Source organism: Urocitellus parryii, chromosome 8 (genome assembly GCF_045843805.1).
Source record: "Urocitellus parryii isolate mUroPar1 chromosome 8, mUroPar1.hap1, whole genome shotgun sequence".
NCBI classification, from domain to species: Eukaryota; Metazoa; Chordata; class Mammalia; order Rodentia; family Sciuridae; genus Urocitellus; species Urocitellus parryii.
Window position 1 is genome coordinate 95,873,941 of NC_135538.1, and position 25,079 is coordinate 95,899,019.

Here is a 25,079-nt window from a genome sequence, read left to right on the forward strand (position 1 = left end):
AATTGGGTTTGTAGTGGATTTATTGTCAACTCCTAATTTTCTATAAAAAGTGAAGGCAAACAAACTTCAAGAAAACCAATAGCCAGAGAAATTCATTGAGACATTAAAACTTGCCTTTCAAATAAGTGATATTACACTTGAATATGCAGGAAAAGAATGAAGAGACCGGGAGTCACCTTTAGAGATTGTGTGTGTGTGTGTGCGCGCACGTGCAAGCACATGTGCACACATGTGTAATTGAAAACAAAATTGTATTCCAAAAAAAAAGAAGGCTTCTTTAACAAAAAAACGTGTTGTCATGTCCCACTTTTTAAATAATCCTCACCAGAGATTCAACATTGTCTGTAATTATATAATAGCACCTTACTACTTTACTGAATTATTTCCATTTAAGAGTTTTCTCTTTGAATCAAGTCCAGGTTTATAGAAGAAGCTCCTTATCAGTTTTAGAGTTATTTCTTCTTTCTTTTTTTTCTTTTTTTCCCCTTTCTTGTCTTTTTTCATTGTGGTACTGGAGATTGAACCCAGGGACACTCTACAACTGATTTATACCCCCTTTCCCCACCTCTCCACTCCCCTTTTTTGAAGCAGGGTTTGCCATGTTGCTGAGGCTGGCCGTGAACTTGCTAATCCTCCTGTCTCATCTTCATAAGTAGCTGGGTTAACAATAGTGCACCACCTCACCCACCTAGAGATATTTTTTGAGGGAGGATAAAACCAATTTAGCTTATACCTAGATTCCAGAATACTGTACTAAAGTGAACTTATTATTTGTTTTCCACTCTTTATCTTTTTACTCTTGTTGAATCTAAAACATGGTGTGTGTGTGTGTGTGTGTGTGTGTGTGTGTGTGTGTGTGTTGGTAGTGGGTCACGTCAACATTTTGGGTTAATGTTAGAAATTATGTCATGCCTTTTCTCTTCAATAAAGAGACTTATCTGAAAATGCCCGGAATGAATCCAGATATCATATTGTGGCTAGTATCTGAAATATGCTGAACCGACCATGTGTTTCCTTAAGCTCTAGTTATAATGGGGCACATATTTGAGATATGAAATAATTGGTTTTGTGAACGATATCCTAAGCAGCAGCAATATTCCTTTGCAGACTGACTGTAGAAAATTGCTTTGGGGAAAAGTATGTGTTTTTCTAACAAGATATTAATTGAATTAAAGCTTCATGCATAACTTTCCCTGGTGATTGGATATTTGAAAGATACTGCCAAAAGAGAAACAATGAGATGCATTCAGAGGAGACCATATATTGGATATGCTCAATTCTTAGAAAAATAAATGCAGGAACATCTAATCTCATCACAGTTGGATACATATGTTTTTGCTGATGGAATGTAGTTTTCTAAAAATGTCAGCTGTGTGTGTCTTATAAATACAGAAAACATATGCTAATTTTTGGAAGCAGCCAAGGAAAGCTATGGTTTTTTAGTTCAAATTGAAATACATAATTGGTGAGTGAGCATTTGGCAATGATTGGAATGTGCTAGAATGGTAGCACCTGTAGCATGGAGTCCGAGATGGTTGGAAGGAAAAGCAGGAGGGAGTGGAGCAGAAGGGAGTTGAAGGCACTTAGTAGTCTATGTAGAAATTGAAACAGCACCAATGTTAGAGCAGCAGGGATACAGTAGGCTGTAGTCCAGATCAGGTGGCTTTTAGCACTTGAGATCATGACAGTCTAATACAGAAAGATTTGAGGGATGCTAGGTGTATTGGTCCACTCTCTTCTCATCCCAAACCAGACTTCTATTGGTCAGGTCAGGGTATCCCCAAGATTGTCATTTTGGGAACACTGCTTCTGCTGAATGTTTCTGTGTTCCTATTAAAATAGGAGTGAGTGAGGGGTGTTGAAAATAATTTTGGGAAACAATGAATTAAACAAAGTTGAGTATCTTTGCTTTTCTACTTGGCAGAACCTTTAATATGATAACATGAATCATGAGTCTCAAGTAATACTATGTTGTATGGAGCATCTCTGAAAATGATCTGATTACAGCTCTTGCCTTTTTGCTTGCCATATCTCAGGGGATAAGTGTTTATAAAACAGACTTAGGAAATCCTGGCTCATATGGCTGAAAATTGCTTGTCAGCTAATTATTCATTTGAGTCAAGACAGTAAGATTCCAAAACTCCTTTTAAAATAAATATAAAAATATTTCTGGAGATCCTACAGAGTGAACCATTATCAGTTAAAAACACTGCCTGACTCAACAAGGGATTGGTTCCTTGTTAATTGATGGTGAGCTGACAGGTTAGTGGAAATGAAGGAAGTGAGTGCCTGTGGGCTTAGGTGGGCGGGAAGACACAACACTGCATTTGAAGTGCTGCAATAAGCACAGTTGGAAATCCTGGGTGGTTAGAGATGTTACAGTGATTAAGAGGGGAAGAACAGTGTGGCTTGCATGGTAACTGGGGAGAGGCTAAGGGTACCAAATAAGAAAGCTCAGGACTGGGAGGGAAATAAAAGAGCAAGAGAGAAAGACTCTTATTTTGGGGATTAGATGTAAGCATTTGATTTTAAGAAGTGTGTATCTCTAAAAATAAATGAACTGTTAGCTCCTGTTTGAAAAAAAATGGTGTTGTTTAAAAGTTATTGCTAAACAACAGTGTGAGCATTGTCAAGAATTTCGGAAAGTTCAAAGTTTCTGAGTAATGTCTAAAGAATGAGAAAGAAATGAATTTTTAAGCCAAAAATGTCCTCTAAAATATTATTGATCATAAATAACATGTAGTTAATTGTAAATAACTCTAAAAATATAAAAGTTAAAGAATAAAAGAAAATCATTCACATTATCCATAATCTCAATTCAGGAATAACAACTATAAGTTGTCAAAAGGTATGGATATTTTAGGCGTATTATCTTCTAGTCTTTTTTTCTCATTAGATAAATTGACCAATTAATGAACACAAAATTTTAATGACAATATTACAGTGTAACTCAGGGTTCAACAAATCTGCCTTGCTACCTGTTTTTGTAAAACTCACAAGATAAAATGGTTTTTAAGTTTTTTTAATTTTTGAAAAAAAAGGATTATTTAATGGTATTTGAAAATTACATGAATTCCAATCTCAGTGTTCATTAATAAAGTTTTATTGAAACACAGTGATAAACCCCCTCCCTCTTTAAAATATTTTCTGTGGCTGCTTTCACACTACAATGGCAAAGTAGTAGTGGTGAAAGAGACAGGGTAGTCTCCAAAGTCTAAAGTATTATTTGGGTCTTTGCTTACCCTGGATTTACTCAATCCATAATCTTGAGGCTTTGTTTTTTTCTCCCCTACTTTTTGTTCGTTCATTATAAATAATATTTTAATCAATATCTTGCATATAATTTTTGTCTACTTTTCTGATTACTCTATTACTTTGTCAAAGGGTATGGGTATTTTAAGACTGTTGATGCATAATGCCAAATTTCTTCCCAGAAAGCTCAACCTAAATTATACTCCCACCAGAAGCATAGGAGAGCTACAAAGATTTCCCTTTGGCAATACAAAATCCATATTTCCTTGCCTTAAACTACTTCAGGTTTAATTATAGAACAAAGTGTCAATCCTGTCTATTGTCACTAGTGATGAGGATTTTCTGGGGGAATAGGTTTCATATGCTTTAAAATTTTTCTCTCTGTCTCCTTTTAATACATCCCTCAATGTATTCAGCTTCTACTCTTGATGCATCTTCTTGTGAGACTTCGTTGAACTTGCTTATTCATGGGCTATCACAGTGTCTAATACAGAAATATCTCTGGATTATGGGGAACATAAGATTCATCAGAGTTTACATTTCACTCCATGTATATCTGAGATTATGATGCCTTTGTCCATTTACATGAATTTACTTGTATTGTAAATGACAGACTTTAGAAAATTCTGATAATATGCCAACACTTATTTCTCCTTGAATTTGAAAGGATATTTGCTGTATTAACAGTGAAGAATGGTTAATTTCTTCTGCATGTGGGACTTTAACTTATGTGGGCCACACCCTTGAGAAGGGCCAACTGACACTGTTTTAAAGTTTATTTGGTTGACAGAGTGAGAGAATATATATATATATATATATATATATATATATATATATATATATATATTCTTATATATGTTAAGTATAAATTTACCCTCCCTAAGTGAAACTAATTTATATTAAATAGGGTACAGTTCTGAATCTCTTCCTGTTTGAAACTTCACTTTTGACACTGCACAAAAATTATATCTTAATCCTGATTCTAAATACTTGCTTATCAAGTTTTCAAATATCTAACTTGAAAGTAATTTATAACTTTGCAAATTCTTCTATTCCTAAGGATTTTTTTTTAAAGAAACTGACATAAAACATCCTTTTACCTGGAATTTTCACCTAGAACTTCTTGAAATTATTATACACCCTATTAGGATTTTAAAGCAAAATATTGTTGTTCATGAATGTACACTTTTCCTCCTTGACCACATTCCATATCCACCAGAAATAAAGGGGCTGGATCTGGAAGCTCTATAAAACTGTCCTTAGATTAAGTTTTCCAAGTTCCTAAAGAAGAGCACTGTGAGAGTAACTGGGGTTGAGAAGTGTTATGAGAACTTTGAATTGGTTTTAGTAATTTTAGTGTTGACCTTAGGTTAGTTGTCATTTGGGGAACCTCATTCTTTTTTTAAAATTTTTATTGTTGGTTGTTCAAAACATTACATAGTTCTTGACATATCATATTTCACACTTTGATTCAAGTGGGTTATGAACTCCCATTTTTACCCCGTATACAGATTGCAGAATCACATCGGTTACACATCCACTGATTTACATATTGCCATACTAGTGTCTGTTGTATTCTGCTGCCTTTCCTATCCTCTACTATCCTCCCTCCCCTCTCCTCCCCTCCCATCTTCTCTCTCTACTCCATCTACTGTAATTGATTTCTCCCCTTTGTTTTTTTTTCTTCCCTTTCCCCTCCCTTCCTCTTGTATGTAATTTTGTATAACCATGAGGGTCTCCTTCTATTTCCATGCAATTTCCCTTCTCTCTCTCTTTCCCTTCCACCTCTAGTCCCTGTTTAATGTTAATCTTCTTCTCATGCTCTTCCTCCCTACTCTGTTCTTTGTTACTCTCCTTATATCAAAGAAGACATTTGGTATTTGTTTTTTAGGGATTGGCTAGATTCACTTAGCATAATCTGCTCTAATGCCATCCATTTCCCTGCAAATTCCATGATTTTGTCATTTTTTAATGCAGAGTAATACTCCATTGTGTATAAATGTTGCATTTTTTTTTATCCATTCGTCTATTGAAGGGCATCTAGGTTGGTTTGGGGAACCTCATTCTTGTATTCTGTAACTATTTGATGGGTTAAAGTCTTTACTAAAAATACTTGATAGTCTCTTAAATTTCCATAGGGGAAAAAAATCAGAATAATTCAGAGGGAAGTTCTAGCTGTGTCCTCTTACACTTGTAGACTTCAACAGTCCCTTGATGAGAACCCTGGTTGAGGATCTTCCTCCAGCAGAGCTAAGCAGACCATTCAGAGTGGTTGACTTTCAGGTCTGGAAGAAGCCTCCAGAGACCATCCTGTGCAGTCCCATGCTCTCAGACACCAGTCACAGTGAGAGGTGGCACTGGGATCCTTTGGAGCCTTGTCTATCAGGTATGTTGTGGCTTTCCTGAGACCATGCTGCAAGGCTTTATCTGACTCAGCTTTCTGAAATGTTGAGAGCAAGGTTGCATCTTTTTTTTTGCACACAAATTCTAGCAGATGCCTCTATCTTCAGCAGGAGGACTGCTCTTCTAATAACTTGGCATCTTTGAAAGTCTGATGTGTAACCAGCCAAAGCATTAGTCCCTGACCTCTGCTGACACTGGAGGCTTCCTTAGCATGCTTTCAGCTGGGGGAAACTCATTGGCAGAGCAGGAGAGAAGTATCTTCCTCCCTGTTTCTTACTACAGGATGTAATGCATTCAGGTAGCCTAAGTTATGAAGATGAGTTCTAGAGAGAGCATTGGAGTTTTTAAAAAGGCATGTTTATTTATTTATTTTTTAATATGAGCTTCACAGTGCTCTCTGCAGTTTGGGGCAAAATTCATACAAATATACAGCACTCCCTCTCTGCAACAATGATTCAGCCTTGAAGGTTAGGAAAGAAAAATTTTATGCCCAGAATTAAAAAAAGAAAGTTATGAATCCAGAAGGTAGTTATTTAACTAGCTGTGATTTGCACAATATGAGAAGTCAAAATGTGCAAGTTGTAATATATGATTGTAATTATGACTTGACTAACTCCATAGAGATTTGAGTACTTTAGAGCTGGAAAGAGACTATCATTTCATCCATCATCCTAATTTTTCATATGACATGATTAAGTCTCTCTTAAATCTGGTCAAAGTGACCTTTATAAAAATGGTATTTGGAAATAAAAAAATAAAATTTAAGGAAATGATGAACCATTACCTGGGGAAAAAGTACCATTTGGATAATTTCTTTTTTAAACAAGCAGCATACTGTAGGATGTTTACTCCAAGTGGTCATTACAGATTTCCTGCATGAATTATTACTCAGGGACCTGTGCACTGCTGGAAGAAATATGAAAGGATTGTTAAGAGAATAATCAGAGTAATTAAAATAGGATCTTTAAGGAAAGTTAAAGAGCTGGCATTGCTATAGTTTTTTATTTTTATTACTTTTTTACAATGCTGGGATCAAACCCAGGGCCGTGCTCAACCTAGGTAAGAGCTCTACAACTGAGCTATAGCCCTATTCCCATATTATAATTTTTAGAAAAATATATTACCTAGTCTCAAAATATTCAAATATTTCCCATTTTCACACACACACACACACACACACACACACACACACACACACATACACACATACATGCACACACATATATCTAGTTAATGGAACTTGTGAACAATTATTTTGTTACATATTGATTTGTTAACTTTGAAGTTAATTTAAATTTGGCTTTTAAAATCTATCCTATCCTGTCACTATTTTTATAAAGAATTCTGGGGAAAAGATAAGTACCATATGATTTCACTCATATGTGGAATGAAAAAAGTTGACCTCAGAAGCTGAGAGTGAGTGGAATGGTGGTCACCAGAGGCTGGAAGGGTTAGAGAGGGGACAGGAAGAGGTTGTTCAATGCATACTAATATATATTTAGGGAGGAGCAAGATGTGCTCTTGAACATTATGATGACTATAGACAACAATAATGTACTGCACATTTCAAAAATCTAGAAGAATCAATTTTGAAAATTTCAGCATAAAAAAGTAGTAAGTTTTTGAGAAGACAGATATGCTTAACCTAATTTAAAGATGTTTAAATGCATATATGTATTGAAACAATACAAGGTTCCCTATCAGTAGGGAAGTATAATTTTGATGTTTTTATTTATCAGTTAAAAAAAACAAGTTAAAAAGAAAGAATTCTTAGAGCCAAGTGTGGTGGCACACACTTGTAATTCTAGCAGTTCATAAGCATGAGGCAGGAGGATCACAAATTCAAAGCCAGTCTCAGAAACTTAGTGAGGCCCTAAGCAACTTAGTGAGACAATGTCTCTAAATAAAAAATATAAAAATCAAAAGGGATGAGAATGTGACTCAGTGGTTAAGTGCCCATGGGTTCAATCCCTGGTACCAAAAAAAAAAAAAAAAAAAATTCTTGGGAACTCATTAATAGAAGTCTATTCTCAAGTTTTAACTGTGACTCAAAGGAAAACCAGTACTTAACATGTTCTTTCAATTTAGACATAACATTTCAATCATAAATGAATTAGCCAGCAAAGAACATATCTTCCTTCTGCTTTTGAAGATCCCTAGGTCTAAGTGACTTGACTGAGAGAGAAACCTTCTGCTGTCTTCCCTCTTTACTGGGTTTACCACGATGAGCAGCTTCTCAAGTTTCTGCACGAAGATGCCTAAGAAGAAACCATTTCCATAGCTAGTTAGAAATAAGGGTTTCTCATTTTTTTATGTTCTCTTTTAAACGTGAGGAAAGATGAATTTGCCATTTGGTCCTAAGATAAAAATATAAGAAATGCTACCGAACCCCTAGGGGATATGATTTCATTCAGTGGTCTCTTGGCCAGAACAACTTCAGACTCTGAAATTTAGAAGAAAGAATTCATAAAATGGAAAAATTCATGTCTGACTGCACTTCAATTGTGTATTTATGACATTTTTCCCCCAATCTATACCTTCCAATTTGGGTTCTCACGTATGAATCCAAAGACATGCCTTCAGAAATAAGTCCTGCAGATCATTCAAGCAACTTAGAAATCTATTTCCTAGATCTTTTAGGAACTTTTAAAAGAACTTTTGAAAAATATTCATTACTGATGCCATGTTTGTTTAGGCTTTGATATTTAGCATTAAAAATAACAGGTTTCAGCAGGATTTAAGATAGCAAAAGACTTTATGTCAAGGTTCTATTAAAGAGCTTTTTTTAATCTTTAGAGCTCTTCTGGTTGAGAGTAACAGCAAGCTAGTTCAAATGAGCTTTTTGAAAACAGGGATTTATTGGCTCACAAAAGGGAAAAATCCGAAAGTAGGCCTGTAATGTCTGAATGTGGATGCTGAAATGATGTTGGTAACTTGTTTTCTCTCTTTTTGCAGTTCTGCTTTTCTCCCTATCGACTTGTTTATCATTCAGGATTTTTTCTAGGAGGATCCAGGCTTACATAATTTTTAGAGCTCATAGTCTAAGGAAATAATAAGAGAAAAACTCTCTTTCCCTTCCTTCTAAATCCTAGAGAAGCCTCTAACTGGCTCAATTTGGGTCATGTGTCCATCCCTAAACTAGTCTTTGTGCACGTTTACATGAGAGCCCAAAGCAAGGACATTAGAATAATTCTGAAAAATCATGGACCTCTGTGCTGTGATGTTTCTGGAAACAGCACCCCAAGGTTTGTTGTTGAGCAGTGAGCATCTGAGATTACTTCTAAATTATTTCTAAGGTAGGGATATTAGAAGGCATTTAGATAGAATATACTTATGGGCTTTCTGATTCATCCATCTAGCTGGATGTGCTTACAATCCAAGGACTTACATGTTGAGAGACAGAGATGACCTCAGAAGTTAGTTCTAAAGAAGCCCTAAGGGACACATTGTCCCTTGCTTTGTTGTCCCTGCTTTGTCTTGTTTTGTCTGTCTACCTAGCATTAGTAGATATTCTATTGCTATAAACTGTTTTCCAATTTTTCTGTGAGCTACCCATATATTTCCAGAGGATTTGTTTTGTGTATAAATTAGACAGAAACTGTTTCTCTGCTTGCAACCAGAAAGCTCTAATTGATATGGAAATATGGGCTAGAAGTGGGGACTGCAAGTCACAGAGCTTACCATGCAAAATTATCTAGGCAAGGGAAGATGAAAGGCAGAGAATGAGCCTCTATCCAGGGCTGGGAAGTCGGCCATCATCATTATGTAATAAAGGAAAAGCTTATTACACTTTAGCCTGTAGTGACTTGGGATGCAGATCATTTGAATCTTTCAGGGACACAGAAGGAAAATGTGAAGATATTGAAGTTTCTTGGCTACATCTTTTTGTCTTCAATAGGATCCTAGAAGAAACTGTTAGACTCAAGCTGAAGCTGATTCTAAAAGTAAAGAAGGAAGGAAAAAAAAAAAAAAGAGGGAGAAACTTTCTGATTGCAGCCTGCAAAATAAGATAGCTTAGAGCCTGATACTCTATCTAGCCTGGGATAGTTGGAAAAGACAAATTCTGAAGTTAGTGTGATCAAAAGTAGCAAGGTCGAGCTGGGGTTGTGGCTCAGTGGTAGAGCACTTGCCTAGCATGTGTGAGGCACTAGGTTCGATCCTCAGCATCACACACACACACACACACACACACACACACACACACACAAAATTAAAATTATTATGTCCATCTACAACTAAAAAAAAAAGTCAAGAGGGAAACACAGAAGGAAATAAGATTGCTACCTTGTATAAACCACCTGTGACTTCTTACTCCCTTCATATATGCTCTTGTTGTAAGTTTTAGTTATTTTCATTTATCTAGTATTGTTAGAAGAAAGGGTGAGGACATTAAAAGATTTGCTTGCGATGGCTGTTCTTGCAAATCTAGAAAGAGCATATAAGAACAGCCTGTCCTGTGAATAGTCATTATTTTAGGACAATTTTAGTTATTTATTCCCCAGATTAGACTTCATCCACTAGAATAGAATTTTCATGAGAGAGGGCAGGGGCTAGTTTTGGGCTAATATACCTCAAATCTAGCCTTATGCTTGGAATAACATTGATTTATTCAGTATATGGTATAGATTCTTATTATCCCTTGTTTTTGTCTCATTTGGTTCATTCACTTGTTAATTTTTTTAATTGTTTCCCTTGAGATATAATGGTGAGTAATAGATTTGGCCCCTGCTCCAAATACTTCTGGCTTTTATTTAGTTATAGCTGCAAGGCTCAGATTCACAGGTGGTAGATTGATTAAATGTGCTGTAGTTGTGAATTTGAGATTTAAAATGCAATAATAGAGCTGTAAGATAGGTTTATTCTTCTGGAGAAGAGGAAGAATTATAATCGTGAGCTGAGAAACTGAGCCCTGAAAAATCAAGTCAGAGGCATTTATAAGAGTAATTTATCAATTACAGCCAATCTTTTTATAACACAGCTCCTGCTATGTTGATATCCTAGTTTTGGATGAGACAGAGATGAGAGTGAGGAATGAAGTGAGAGATTCATGATCTCTTCTATCAGAATTTTTGGGCCAATGACTTAGATCTTTGTAATTGAGAGGGGAGAAGCAGTATTACAGATTTGGGTACAATAGTATAGTAGTTCAAGAATTGGGAAATTCTTCTTGGCAAACCTATTCTTTTCCCTAATTTGTAAATCTAAACATTTAGACACATATGTTCTGGGAATATAATAATTAAATAACATTAATCACATATAAAAAAGACACTATCTATTAAAATGAATAGCTCAGGAAATCTCTCCGGACCATCTGGGCTAAGGTCATGGTATTAATTTTCTATTATTGAATAACAAATTTACTACAAACTTAGAAGTTTAAAATATCACAAACGACTTACATCACAGTTTCTACAATTGAGAAGTCTGGGCGTGATGGCATAGGTTGCTTACTGGGTTGAAATCAAAGTGTTGCCCAGGGCTGTTATTCTTGTTTAGGCTCAGAGTCATCTTCAAAACTCTCAGTTTTTGACAGAATTCATTTCTTTACCACTGAGGTCTCTATTTTTCTAGCTGTTAGCCTGGAATTGTTCTTAGATCCTGGAGGCTGCCCACAGGTCCTTGCCTTGACCTCCTTATGCAGTTCACAACATGCATAGCTGCTTTATTCCAGGTCAGCCTGTGCATGTTCCTCTCCTAACATCCTCTTTTGTGAGGGAACTCTATTTTTAAAGGGCTCAGGGAATCTGGTCAAATCCATCCACATAGTCTCCCTACCTTAATGTTAATTGATTATAGAACTTAATTACATCTGCAAGATCTCTTCTCAGCAGCTACTTTGATTAATGCCTTTAAAAAAAGTTCTTCTTGTTCTTTTTAATTAAGGCTGTTGTCTCAAAGGATGTTAGCACTGCCTATTTTGGGGATGGGAAAGATGAAATCAAACAATGATTGTGCCAGACACATTTTTAAAAATATTGTGAAAAATTGAAAACTAGAGTAGTTCTCTGGAGAGCCATGATGGAATTTAAAGGAATGTTCTACAGCTGAGTTAAAACCAGTGCATTTCATATCTCCTCATTTGTTTTATTTTTACTGACACATAAATTAAACACCATAAAAGCAATCCACTTAAAGGTTAACAAATTAGTGTTTTTTTTACTGAAATATAATTCACATACCATAAATTTTACCACTTTAAATGAAAAATTCACCAGTTGTTAGCATATTCAACATTGTGTAACTGTCACCAGTGTCTTATTGCAGAACATTTTCATCACCCACAAAGTAAAACCCCATCCCAACCAACAGTCACTCCCAATTTCCTTTCCCTCAGCCCCTGGAAACCACTACTTTATGTCTTTATGGATTTGCCTATTCTGCCCAATTACATGGATGGAATCATAAAGTGTGTGTGTGTGTGTGTGTGTGTGTGTGTGTGTATGTGTGTGTGTATGTGTGTGTGTGTGTGTTTGTGACTAGCTTTTCTCATTTAACGTTTCAAGGGTTTGTTTTTATTGTGGCATTTCACACTTTTCTAGCAAAACCATGTTGCTTTGTGTGGATGTATCCCATTTTGCTTATTCATTCAATAGCTGATGGACATTTGGATCATTACCATCATTAACTATTATGAAATAATGTAGATGTGAACATTCATAAGTAATTGTTAGAATAGATACAGTCTGTTTTGAGTTCTCTTGGCTGTATATTTAGAAGTGAAATTGCTAGATCATATAGTAATTCTGGGTTTAACATTGTAGAAAATGTCCAAACTGTTTTCTGAAGTAGCTGAACCATTTTTATAATCCCACTTAGAATATATTAAGTGTTCCAATTTCAACACATTCTTGTTAACTCTTATTGTTTGCCTTTTTTATTTAGCCATTCTAGTGAGTTGAAGTTTATCTGCTTTTGGGTTTGATTTGCATTTCCCTAGTGGCTAATGATACTCAGCAGTCTTTCATGTGTTTATTGATTATTAGTATCTTCTTTGGAGAAATGTCTATTTACATCCTTTGCCCATTAAAAATAATATTTTTATACGTTCTTTTTATACCATACATACATGGAGATACCTTTCCAGTTTTGTGATTGTACGTGATTTGGAGTTACACTGGTCACGTATTCATACAAGAACATAGGGAAGTTATGTCTGATTCATTCTACCCTCTTTTCTATTCCCATCTTCCCCTCTCTCCATTCCCTTTATTTCCTTTTGTCTAATCCAGTGAACTTATATTTCCCTCCTCCCCAATTTATTGTGAGTTAGCATCAGCATATCAGAGAGAACATTTGGCCCTTGGTATTTTGGGATTGGCTTATTTCACTTAGCATAATCGTCTCCAATTTCATCTATTTACCAGCAAATGCCATAATTTTATTCTTCTTTTTGGTTGAATAATATTCCATTGTGAATATGTACCACATTTTCTTTATCCATTCATCTGTTGAAGCTTTGCCCATTTTTAATTTGGTTGTCTTGTTGCAGTGAAAGAAGTCTTCATATATCTGAATGCAAGGATCTTATTGAATGTGTATTGCAAATATTTTTCTCAATTGGTAGGCTGTCATATTTGAGGCAAAAACATTTTTAATTTTGATGAAGTCCAACTCATTTTTCTCTTTAATTGCTTGGAATTTAGTTATCACATCTAGGCATCCATTGCCAAACCCAAAGCAATTCACTTCCATCATATTTGCATAATAATAGAACTTAACATGAATGAATGGTAGGAATGATAATCATTTCAAAATGTTCTTATGTGACTTGAATTTAATGAAATTCTTATTGAAGGAAAGCATATGTGTGTGTGTGTGTGTGTGTGTGTGTGTGTGTGTGTGTGTGAAGGTTTTTCCAGAGTGAGAAATTAATTCACACATTGATTCAGCCAGTATTTATTGAGTATCTCCTATACTTCAGGTATTCTTTGTGCAGATGGTAAAATTGGCAACAAGTCCATCAATTCCTTGCCCTCATAGACCTTATCTTGAGTTGGATGTGAAGCAAGAAAACAACAAACATAAAATTAAAACAAAAAATCAGAGAGTAATAAGTGATCTGGTGAAAAAGTGGGCTTGGGGATGGAAATGCTTATGGGAGTTCCATTTTGATAGGACATGCAGGAAGGACTCACTTGGTGATATTTGAGTAGAGAACCAAATAAAAAGAAGCAGAGAGCTATGATAAGGTCTGGGACAGAGCTTTGGAGGCAGAAAAAATACCAGGTGAGACTGCCTTAATGTGTGTATGACAGAGCAAGCAAGCCCTATCTGCGGGGAGTTGCCTCTTTTCTGCTTTCCTACTAGTTCCTCATTCTGCCTCTCTTTCAGGGTTTTCTCATCCTTCTTGGACGTCCTTGTTCAACTTCACTGTCATTCCCCAATCCTGCATATTCTGGTCCTAGCAGGATTTGAACTGACTGTGTCTCTAGCAGAGTTAACAGTAACAGTTCTCACTTCCAGATCCAGATCCCAAACCCCACCCTCTGGCAGTCGCCCCGCCAAGGGGGCGGGTGGGGCGCGTGAACCTTATCTCCCCGGCTCCGCCTCCAGGGGGCTGAGGAGTTTCTGAGCCGGGGCTCTCGGCACCGGCTGCTGCAGAGAGACGGGACTCCAGGCGGAGTGCTGCCAACCGGATTCAGCCCAGGTTTTCCCCGGTCCGGGCTTGTCACTGCCTGGGACACCTGGTCCCTCTGGCGCACCACGCAGCTGGCTGTGACTGCAACCCTGAACCTGGACACTCGCACCAGGTAAGGCAACACCACCGTCTCCCCTTTTCTAGCCAGAGTGACGTCTAGGGGAGTTCGGGCTGACCCTCCCGGGACTGCAATTTGATTTGTTACGTGACGCGAGGGTGCAGTCCCCCCCACCCCACCCCGGTGCCGAGGCAGGGGGTGAACTGTCCGGTAAAATTCCTGCCCAGGCTGAAGGCTGGGAGAGGTCAGGCTCTGTCTTGCAAATTTCCCTTATGTTCATAAACCTCGGGAGGTTACCTGGGAGCGGATTTCTGCCTCAGAGTTTGGCCTCTGAGATAACATACAGTGATTAACTCCTGGAAGCTCATCCCCACTCTGCCTTGGTCTTCTTGGAAGTGTCCCTAGCTCGCCTGGGAGCGCCACGCTGAGCATCCAGGACAGTGGGTCTGGGTCTGTGTGGTGTGGACCAGAGATTCTTTTACTTAACAAACAATCAAAAAACCCCTTTAAATATATATTATTGGTTGTACATATTGTGAACAATATGACATCTAAGAGCTATCTTTAGCAACCTTAAAGATAAGGTTACTGTACAAGTAGACTTATTCCTGGAGGTTTTTTTTTTTTTTTTTTTTTAATGTTGCTTAATTGACACCCCTAACCAGTTAACCATAATCTCTGGGGGTGGGACTATGGGTATCAGCATAAAGAAACAAAACAAAAAACCCAAACGGCTCTCAGATTTCAACCTGCAGTGGAGAGTTTAGGAAGAAGTGAGTGAAAGCAGTGTGGTCTCTGGGCTGTAAGCACCACCTGGGAACTTTCTGATGTACAAAATCTAGGGCGCTGGCTCCACCCACTGAATCTGAATCTCTGGGGTTGGGGCCAGCAATCTGTTTCAATAAACCCTCTAGCTGATGCTAGTGCTTGCAGTTTGAGAACTCTGGGTTGGATTTCAGTTAGGGTAAGGGCAGACACCTGTAAATTCCCCTCTCTAGAGGAAAGAAGAAAGAGACTACTTTCCAGAAAACCTTAGGTATCATCAGTAGGGTTTTGCCTAGGCTAAAAACAAAACCGGAACTTTGTAGGCTCCAATAAAGGACCATAAAAGAACCATAATTTCTAGTAATTTTTACATTGTAGAGTTTGCATACTTTATTTTGAAGAGAGATTTTTTTTTTCCCTTTTCCAAGAGCTAAAATAAAACCAAGATGAAACACAGATGAGTCTTCTAGTTGTAATAACATGAGTCTTTGGCTCCTGATGAGATAATCCTAGATCATCCCTGTCATCAGTGCACATTACAGGCATTCATATATAGGACTTTTTTCTCCCTAAAGTAGTTGGGGGTTTGAGGGATTAACTTCATTCTCATATAAGTGAAAGAAAATTCAGCGATGCAGTCTCTGGATTATTCAAACGGATCTCTCTCTTTCTCTTTCTCAATAGAGATCTGAAATTTCAAAATTTTGGCTTAAAAAACTCTAGCTGTTCTAAGCCATTAATACAGAAATAGAATGACTTTGCAAATGGGCTTAAAAGGATTAGAAAATCTGACATTGGATAAGAAAATCTAGACTAGGTAAAACTCCAGTCCCAGCCCGTGTGTGCTGTAGTGAACATGGTGCTCACTGTACCAAGACTTTCTGTACAGAGAATATTTATTTTACAAGCTGTGATTTTCTACGCCAATTTGTCACTGAGGTATACACATTTGTTAAGGAACAGGTACTAAGCTTATGTTTAGAGAATGGGGGAAGTGTAGGTAGGGGATAGGATCAGAAGCCTTGTTTTAAGACAGACCCAGGTTCAAACCTGCTCTTTTACTTCTCCATGCTCTTGAATGCTTGCATAATTTTCCTCATTTATAAAAGAGGGACTGGAAGTGTCGTATAACACTTACTCTTACTTTTCACATTGTTATCAGAGTTAAATGAAGTAATAATTCTAAAGTGTCTAGAATAATATATTAAATATTTGTTAGCTGAAAATACACAAAACATGTATACTCAAAACTAAGAGCAAAAAACTAACCTGTAAATATCAAATTTAAAAATTTGTTGATACATGATCAGATTTTTGTATTTATATGAGGCCTTAGAGTGGAATTTACAATTTTTCCTTTCTACCAGAAAGTGAATATATGGACATCCTCAAATAATCTTTCCAATTATGTTGGGTGTTTTATATGGAACTTTCTAAAAAAAAATTTCAGCAGTTTAGCTTCAAATCAATAGCCTAGTCTTTTTCTAGTTACTGACTATGGTAAGGATTTGACTTCTGGTGGAGCTTATACTCTATTAACTTTCACATTTTTAAAGAGTTTTAAAATCTGACTTTTCAGAATACTATTTTTATATATATATATAAAAGTAAGCCATGAGAAAGCATGTAAAAGTAACAGGGTGCAATCTCCAAGGTTAGGAGTACTGCCTGCTGTTCCTTAGCTCTTGACAGAATACATGAAACCTTATCCAGCTTCATCAATGTTTGTTCAAGAAAATAGAAAAATGAGGACACAGAACAAGGACAAGCCTAAACTGGTAAAAAGGATAGGTGAAGTAATTGAAGAGTCCTTTTCTTCCTCAACTGCAATCATTTCAAAGTGCTTTGAACTATGTACACACAAAATCTACACCTTTTACATTATTAGACTGGAAGATCATCTCTATGATCTTCTTAGGACCAAAAAGCTCTAGTGAGAAATATTTATGGTATTTAATCCAAAAAATAAGTTTCAATTCTCTTAAATTTCTGTGATAAGTATAATATCAGATGCCTGAAAATGTCTTTTTAATGTCTTGTATCTTTAAGTGCAAGAATATAAGTTGCCCATTCCCTATCCTGTGTGACTTCTGGTAGACTAGACAGAGAGCAAGTGCCAGCCCCTAAGTATCTTAGTAAATGTTCTACTCAAGAAATCAAGTCATTAGGATATTTTAAAAATTACAATTTAATGTTATAAATATGTATACATATACACAAAACCAAAAACCTAAACCAAAATCCTAACTCCCAAACACCAAAATGAAAACAAGTTGAATGGAATTAGAATTGGATGTTATTAAATTAAATGTAATTACAGCTTACTGTAAGTAGGGTATTCTATTTGGCTTGCTATGAAATAACTTTTAAAAGAAAGATTAGAGAAACATCTGTTGATGGGGAAAAAAGAAGGCATGTGGAAGCAAATTCAAACTCAGTAATCAAATTAAGTGTTCTGGATAATTTAACTGAAAAGCTAAGAGAGTTTGATGTCGCAATTCAGAGTGATAGATGTGGCAACCCTGCTTGCAGTAAGTGAGTGGCCAATTAGAAATGATCAATACTGCATTGCCTCATGGTGACGTTACAATCCTCCACTGGTAGGCACAAGTGCCAGAGCAGATACAATCATCTAGAAGTCAGCTTAATTAGGTTTGGTTTACATAACCTGGCTCACTTAGAAATGTTTTGATGAGCATTACCTGGAATTCATTTAGGTTCACTTCAGAGTTCTATTTGTTCCATCATGCATGGTTTTACTATTAAGGCCAATCTTGAAACTCTTGTGAGCAAAACACATCACAGGAAATGGATATGTGTTTGTATTTTATATTTATTGTTTTTGGATTATATTTCTCAGCATGCGATAGTAAGTCTTTAGCTCCATTCATTATCATTTTTGTGAGAAACAAAGTTGAAATGTTTATTTCTGGCATGTGGTTCAATCTCACACAAAGAAAATTAGCCATGGGGGCTGAGTTCCCCAATTTTCTGCACATACCCGTGGTTAAAGACACACACTGTGTCCAGACTGTCTAGCTCTGAATCCTGGCCCTGTCACTAGTTGTTTGAGTTTGGAGAAGTTACATAATTGGGGTTATAGGACCCACCTCAGAGAGTTGTTATGAGGAGAAAGCTTCTTAAGATACCGCCTGTCTCATAGAAAATGCTTAATTAGAATCTACTGATATTTTACTCTGGACACTAAGGAATGGTTTAAACTGAAGCTCTCTTTTTAAGCTCTCCTTTCTCTTTTTACCTCTGAAACTGGGACCCTCAAAGCAAATAGGAATTGAGGTTATTAACACATATATGTTCATTTCATGGTTTTTATGTTTCAGCTAGTGGAAGAATTTGTGTCAGAATAAATGACATACTTGAAGGTTCTCAGAAACTAGTACAACATTTTGAACAACATTGCTAAAAGGTCCCAGGTGAAGTTGCTACTACTGACTAGAGACCACACACTGAGAATCATGGTTTTGATCCACCTTCCCAGATCAACTGGGCACTTGAGATCTATTTTTTTTTTTTTTTGTAAAGACTACTCTGTATTAGAATGTTTTGCAATTTTATTGTGAAATGGAGTAGTCATACTTTTTATAAAGAGAGGCCTTTGTAAAATGTCTGTACATTAGCTATATCCACAGGATTCCTGTGTATTCATACAATTTTTAGAATGGGAAAGGGCATTAGTATTTGTGTAATGTAAGTGGGGAAACAGACTTGGAGATATTCTCAGAGCTAATAATAGTTATTGGTGGCATTGATTAACAACTCAAATTTGCTGTGTTCTGCTCAGTATGTTTTTCATTCAACTATTTAGCCTTCTGAAATATTGGATAATGTTGACAAAGAGGCACAAAATCCATGTTGTAGAGTACTATCAGAAAACTGTAGAATTCTACTGCCTGTCACACTTATCCTGGTTTGATTTCAGGAATATTTATTTAAAAGATTTCCTTAATCATAAAGCAGTGTCAGCAATAATTACAACATCAAGAAAATACATTTATTGCATCCATCGTGAAAACGATAATTTGCTCACTATAGTTTCTCTTTTCAAAGGATTCCATTTAGTTTTTTTCTCTTTGTTGTTAATGTGGCATTTTGGTTTTTATTAAGGAAATGCAGAGATATCTTTGAAAATTTCAGGAAACTCTGAGAATTTTCTCAAGTCCAAGTTTGGTGACCTCCTGGGCCTCCTGCCAGCTGCCTGTGTTTGATGCAGCAGTGTTTTTATTTTGACTTATTTTGATCTAGGTCAAATTGGCCAAGGTTGCAGCACTGCATTACCTATTAATCATTCATTTATACAGTTCTTGGTGTCAAGAAGAAAATTAAGAACCAAAAACATTTTTTTTAAAAAAAATTTGGTAAATCAAAGCAAAAAGAAGTTCTAATGAAGTTTAAGCTTTATGAAAACTTCATTCTTCTGAAAACATTATTTGAAAACTTATTTTTTATGCTTTTATTATGTAACTACTAAATAAAAACTAACACTTAAAGTATTTAATTATATTTTTATGGTAAAATTTCAAATCTATAGGCGGTTAAGTTATTTAAACAACTTCCTGGAATATAGACTTAACATGTTAAACCTTCTGTGTATTTGTTACTTTATTAGGAAGAGAGAGTTTGATTCCACTCATAGGGTGTGTCTAAGTATGTGTTTTGCAGTGGCACCCAGAAGAAGATAGAATATTCCAGATAAGACAGGGAGGAACATTCCTGGTAAGTGTTCAGCCATTCATCAAATAGCTAGTAAGTGCTTACCAAGTATCTGGCTATAGATACTTAGATAAAGGGAATTCAGAAGAAAAGTTGCTAAGTTCCATCTAGTGAATCTGTTCATAGTCAATTGGCAACTCTGCTTTTGAAAATGGAAAACTCCTTTCAGTTTATTATGTAAAATAACATTTTATAAATATCCCCAGTTGAAAAAAAAATGAATAAGGCAAGAATAGTTCTGATTTAAATATAGAAAAGTCAACAAGCATAGCACAATGGATGTCTTACTTGATTTCTTCTCAATCTGTTTTTGACTATCAATTGCAATTATGCCACGTATCAATTGTTGGGATTCAATATAATTTGAAAGAGTATCTTGGCACAAAGTGGAGAGATCATCCAAGACAGGTATTTCGAAGAAGGTGAATAACCAGGGTTCTGCAAATGAAGGAACTCTTTGCTCTTTCCCTTAGAAAGTCAGTTTTTCCTTTTGGCACTCTGCTTTGCAATCATTCGATGGCTCCTTTACTTTTCTCTCACTGTTTAAACCACTGGTTAGCTAATACCTGTGGGCTAAGGTTTGGAAGAGAAACCTTGAAAGAATGTGAGATAGAACTTGCACAGCAGGGATGACTTGTGACTTGATTAGCTTGGGCCACTGAAACAACATACTATGGAGTATATGGCTGAAAATCTAGCCAGAATTGCAGGGCTTTTAAAAAGTTTTTCTTAATTAAAAAGCAGCAACAGCAATTGAATTCTCATAGAAATTTAGTTCTCACAGTTCTGGAGACTTGAAGTCTTAAGATCGAGGTGCTGATATGTGAAGGTCCTGGTGAGTACTCTTTTCCTTGCTTGCAGACAGCTTTTTACTGTGTGCTCACATGGCGGAGAGAAAGCAACAAGCTCTTTTCTGTCTCTTTTTGTATGGGAATGGTCCATCCTAAGGGCTCCACCATTATAATCTGATTATTTCCCAAAGCTGTCTCTCAAGTACCATTGCACCAGGGAGTTAAGGGTCCAACATATGAATTTGAGGGTGTGGGACACATTTCAGATCATAGTAACATAATGATTGTCTTAACTAGAGGGGTGTAGACAGTGTTCCTACTTTGGTTCCTATGGACTGAACAAAAAGCAGGCGAAAAGGGAAGGTGAAATGCAGAGAGTTCTTAATGGCAAGTGGAAGTACATGGAACCCAATTTAAATTCTTGCATAGTTAGATAGCTATAATCTAAATTATATATCATTTCTATATTACCATTCAATAACAGTAATGTAAATGTAGTAAGTGCCAAATACACAGACATTCTCATTATTTTAAAGAAGATCCTGGGCCAGGAAATGGTTTCTTAGCCCAGCCTTTTCCCAACTTATTGAAAAGTTGGTAACTTAGAAAAGCCTGGGAGAGCTGCACATGTATGACTGTACAAGATTCCCTTTATTTTGCTGTTTGCATATTTTTCCCTTTCCTTGGTTAGAAGCACCATTAAAGGCCATCATGGGCCATGTAAAAGTTGTATCTTAGGGCATCTGTCTGTAGAGTTTAGGTCAATGTCAAGTAGCATATCCTTTAAGAAGTTAGTCCACTGAGAAATGTAGAATTTATTCCTTCCTAAGATTCCTATTGACTTATGTTGCAGTGTGTTTCATGCTATTATAACAAAATACCTGAGGCTGGGTGACTCATAAAGAACAGAAATTTATTTTCTCATAGTTCTCTAGTCTATAAAATCCAAAGTCAAGGTACCAGCAGGTTTGGTTGTCTCGTGAGTTCTGTTCTCTATTTCCAAGAGTGTACCTTGTCTTGGAATCTTCAGGAGGGGAGGGAAGACATCTCCTTATGTGGCATTAGGCAGAAGAACAAACTAGCTGAAAGCCATGTAAAGCCTCCCATTCATGAGAGAAGCCCTTCTGGTCTAATTGCCTCTTAAATGTATTTCCTCTTAATACTAACACTTGATAACTCCTGACTTGGAGGGAACATATTCAAACCAGAGAAGCATGTTTCTTGCACATGTACTGAAGACAAATGTTACTGTGAATGTTGAATAATAAAATAGCTGATATTTTTCTTTCAAAAAAGTCACAAGATCTTTTTCATGGTGCCTAAACAGATTTCTCTTTGACTTCCATGTGGGAATTATATAAAAGTGTTTTCCATTGGTCCTTTCAACACTTGAAAAAAATGCTGATTCTAAATTATGGGCTTTTTGAGGGAAATCATATTTATATGAGTAATCAAATTATATTTTTGAGCTCTAAATTGTATGGTTCCCAATATGTTAACAGTTGTATTTGGGTGATGATATGATAGATTTTGTTTTTCTAGTTTTCTTTTTTCTGTATTTTTAAATACTCTTGCATTGCTTTTATAATGAAGAAATGGATATGTAGTTACATGCTTTGTAGATGAAAACATTTGGAATTCGAATTTTGAATTTACATACATATAAGAGGTAAAGACTGTCAGAGTGTAATTAATTCATGTTCCTGTAATTCATAAAGTACATATTGTACCAGATTTACTTCTAAATATAGTGTACGCAAATTAGAGATAGCAATGTTTGACTAAAATGAAACAAGACTTTTTTTTTAAAAAAGCAGTAAATATTACTTCTTATGAATGCCCAAAGAATATTATGTACTCAAATAAAACCAGGCCATGTCAGGTCATAATTAAGACATGGATGACCATACCTATATGACCTTATAAATGCTATTTGACCTTTGAAAGCTTAATTTGCCATCAAGTGATAAATCACAGGAGCTACTTTATAGTGTAGCTGGGAGCATTAAAGAAAACAATATGCATAAACTCTCTGGTGTGATGCTTGGTGACAGAAAATACTCAAATAAGCTCAAATTAATTACTTGTAAGCTTTGTCACACTTAGGTTTGGACACCTGTCTTTTGGAAAGCTTGTTGCTTCTTTAGATGAGAATAACTTTATATACCTGGGTCACGGACCAGATACAAATTCAGATCCCAGCCATTATTCACCTTGTTGTGGGAGAGAAGAAAGTGAGGATGCAGGGGGAGCTGCTGTTTGAAGCTGGTAATGCATGTGCAGCTCTAATAGAGGCTTTTGAGACTGACTTCATGAGACTATAAGTATGGGTCTAAGGCTGTTACCCTTAGCTGCAGGGCCCAGTTTTGGAAGACCACTGTAGTGGTTGTATGGGATTGAGGATATCTTCAGGTCTCACTTGTAGTTCACGTAGTTTGTCATGAGCTCTTGAATTTAGCAATAGTAGAGTTCTTTTTGGTTAGGGTCATAGCCCTGATCACAACTTTATGAAAATTAGAAGGCTTTACTCTGGGCAGATGTGGCCTTGGGTTTCAGTGTATATTGTCTCTTCAGCCAGGTGCCTTCATGCTGCTGCATTAGTCCATCCATTTAGTCAGCCCTTTCCATACATCAGACTAGGTGCTAGGTATGCAGCAATTAATAAGACATAATCCCTGTTCTCACAGACTCATAGACTCTTAAGTCAACTTCCCCATAGATGCCTTGATCTGTCATTGTCATTCCACCATGTTCTTCACCAAAATCAGCTGATGTGTATAGTAGAGTACTTTGAAGAGGTTGTTGATTGCCTCCACACTCATAATGTGAAAGTTTATAGTTGGAGTCTGTGGTCAGATCTATGGTCTCTTCAGATCTATGTGGGGTCTCTGTATTTAATGTGCCTAAATTTTTGCACAATATTTATACCAAATATGTAGTCTATTAATGAAAAACCAAAATCATCGTAAATAGAATTGAATGAGACTCAAGAGAAGTAAGCCATGGAGAGTCCAAGGAAAATCAGAATCAATTGTTTTTTAGACTACACATCTCAGATCACTTAAAAAAAAGTGTGAATATTTTTGATCTCCAATTCATTCTAAATTAGTTAATTAAATGAATGTCTGGCCTGTTACCTACATAGAAAGAATAGTTAGAGCCATGTGTGCATCTGTGTTTCTTTAACTGTGTCTCTAAATACTTTTAATTTTTAGCTGGGTAGTGTAATTTCACAGTAGACATTTTTGGCCAGACCTAATGTTATTAAATAAGCTCAAATGATTTAATAAGTGTGTGCATTTTGAATGTTTCTACACCATTTTGGATGTGGTTGCTAAATTGAATTCCAAATCTCCCTTTCAGTATTCTGCCATATTTTGGAGTTTTGGACCTAAAATATCCTAAGTGAGACTAGGGAAGCAATTATAATTTTAAATTTTCAAGCTTGATTTAAATACTAATGAATTAAATGAAAACTGAATGTGTAAGTAAATTTCCTCTTTATTCATTATTTGATTCTATCCCCAAAGATAAGCCTTTATCATAAGAAGAAAAAACCTTTTACTTCTTATTTTCATTGTTTTAGAATGCCAATCCCTTTGGGGAGGTGAATAATTTTCCCTTGGGGGTGTCCTTAGGACTCCATTTATAGCTGAAAACTTTCCAAGCTGCACTGAGGAAGAGATGTAGCATGCAAGAGATTGCTACTGTTATTTTAGAATTTAGATTTCCAGATTTTCCTCTTTTTTTGTCTTTCAAAATCTTTCTTCTCCTAAGATTTTTGGTTTTTCAAGCCATCTGCAGATATGTTCTAAGGGAATGGGGGAAAGGAAAAAGGCATTTTCTGTTATCTGCAAAAGCTTTAAGAATGGATTTTGGCTTTTGTAACTATTTTTCTCATTAGAGAGTTAGGAAGTTTTAAGTGAAAAAAAAAAAAAAAAGGAATTCAGATGTAGTAAGAAGGTGGCATACAGGAATGCCCAAAGAAGCTGTTGCTGTATATTTCATCACTTCTACAGCAAGTAGATGTTGATAATTATAAGAATATTGAATATGTGCTATCTAAAAAACCAAACAAGCAACGAATCAGCAAGTTTCTTTTCAGTGGCTAGTAGGTAGGGAGTGGAGACATGAGATCATGGTCCCAGGTGCTTTATGATGTAGTTGTGAGGTGGACTACTTCAAATAAAACTTTTTAGGAAGCACAATAATACTTTGTGTAATGAAGCACCGAATGGTCTAACAGTGGAGGTAAGCACTGTGGATGAAATGATCTGTTTTTGCCATAACTGACTTCATGAGGGCACCAGGGTATGAAGCAGCATCTTGAAGCATGATTCGATTGGGCAAATGTTTCAGATTAGACACATTGTAGTTTATATAAATCATGAGGCTGGAAAGAATCTTACAAATAATTGTTGTTTGTAATGCAAGTATT

At 36.2% G+C, this 25,079-nt stretch overlaps 1 protein-coding gene across 1 annotated transcript in view; it reads left to right on the forward strand.

Moving 5' to 3' along the window:
* The first annotated feature begins 14,281 nt into the window (after positions 1–14,281).
* Positions 14,282–25,079, forward strand: part of Col21a1 (collagen type XXI alpha 1 chain) — a 171,798-nt gene continuing 161,000 nt past the window's right edge. Inside the window, exon 1 of the mRNA XM_026398951.2 lies at positions 14,282–14,408. The gene's annotated coding sequence lies outside the window, so the exon portion shown is untranslated. The remainder of the gene's footprint in view (positions 14,409–25,079) is intronic.